Genomic DNA, 1958 nt, shown 5'->3' with positions numbered 1-1958 from the left:
AAGCAGATGAACCTCATATGAAGCAGAAGCCAACGTGACGGATACCAGAACGGAAGAAGATAAGTCCTCGTAAAATTAAGAGACTTTGTTGAATTGTAATTTTGTGATTGTAATTCTGTACATTTAATTAAGTTATTGTTAATTGTTATTGGTTTATTGTAAGTGGCTATTGTTCGGGACGAACAATATCAAGGAGGGGGCAGTGTTGCGTCAGCGAAGACACATGACTAGTGTCACGCCACGTTTCTAGAACTATCTTGTACCTTGGCGAATGCTCTAGCGTTTACTAGATATAGGGTAGTCTGGTATATAAAAGAGGGTGACAACGTGACGGGACAAGAAGAATGTGTGTGTAGATAGTGAGTAATTGAACTGCAGTCAGAAGTATTGTTGACGTTCATTGATATAGCGTTTGTTATAGAGCGACTGTTGAAAATAAGTGTATCGTAAAGTTGTATTCGGAAAGAATAAACCAGTTTTATTAAGTGAGGACTTGTGTCGCTAAAGTTTTGTCGGACAACAAACGGAGACGTAACAATACAAACATAATCGGTGTTACTTAAGCTTGTTTTAGGAATAAAACAAAAACAGAAAAAAAACACGTTAATATTAATTTTTCTTTATTCGCTAGGTAAAATAATGATTGCTGAATAACTTGATCATTTGATGTGTTTGGCAGAAATGACTAGACACGGACTAATATATATATATATATAACATCCGAGAGTTGTTAGCCTACTCATTCCAACAGCCTGGCAGCTGGACTCCTGTTTAATTATGACTAGCTCCAGCTAAATAGGAAGCACTGTTTAGAAGTTTCTTTGTTTGTAAGTAAGCACAAAGCTAAACGATGGGCTATCTGTACTCTGCCAACCACGGGTATAGAAACCTGGATTGTGGCGTTGTAAGTCCGCAGACATATCGCTGTGCCACTGGGAAGCACACTGCTTAGTACAATAAACTTTATAAGTTGTTTGATTTATAGATTTTTCTGACCTGTACTGTAAAATGTAAATATTTCAATGTGTTCTTTCCATTAGTCTATGATGAGAAGTGAGTTTCATATAAGAAAATTACAGAGCACTGATTTGTAACTGATGATTTTTTATATAATTTATTACCTATCTAGAAAGTGTAAATGAAAGATAGTTCATGGTACGGTAACAATTTCAAAATCCACGTGTTGAAATATCTGTTTTGAAATAGTCGAAGAATAATCACCTGATTTATAACTAAAGTTTCTTTTACAATTAAGATTGTCAACTCTTTTTGATATTGATCATTAGTGAAAAATGTGTTTGATGCTTTGTTAAACTAAAAATTTAATTAGTATAGTATGCATAAAGTTAAGTTTTACACTGACTTTTAGGTGAAAAAGATAATACAAGTTACCGTAATTGTTTCAGAAACCTATGTCAGTTTTGAAAAATTACATTTTCTGAGTCTGAAACATCAATGAACAAACATAACATGTGAATGAAAGCTTGTTAATATTTAAATAAAAATTAGATTGCCCGCTGTAGACTAAACTTGTGAATGAGTTTATCAAAACGACCTGGAAACAACTAACTCTGTTCCCACTCGAGTACATAATTCGTTGTATTGTATTAGGTCGTCAAGAAATTAATGTCGCGTTTTGGAACACTTTGATTAACCATCCCCCCCAAAAAACGTACAGCACGTATAACAGTTAAACGAACTGCCTAATTGTTACGTTAGTGCAGCCTATATAATAATGTGTAAAGTTTAGTATGGCACACGACGAGACGCACACATTCGGCATGTAATGCTGTTTGAATACAAGAAGGGAAACAATGCCTCTGTAGCCACAAAGAAGTTTATGGAAATGTTTTGAACGTTCGTAAATGTCAACGAGCCTTAAAAACTATGATGTTGGAATTGATATTGATGCTCTGAAGACGCTTGTTGAGTCTAACCCAAGGCAACACATTCGTGAA

Source organism: Limulus polyphemus, unplaced genomic scaffold, assembly GCF_000517525.1.
Source record: "Limulus polyphemus unplaced genomic scaffold, Limulus_polyphemus-2.1.2 Scaffold139, whole genome shotgun sequence".
Classification (NCBI taxonomy): domain Eukaryota; kingdom Metazoa; phylum Arthropoda; class Merostomata; order Xiphosura; family Limulidae; genus Limulus; species Limulus polyphemus.
The sequence above is the reverse complement of the archived record's forward strand: the minus strand, read 5'-3'. Positions refer to the sequence as shown.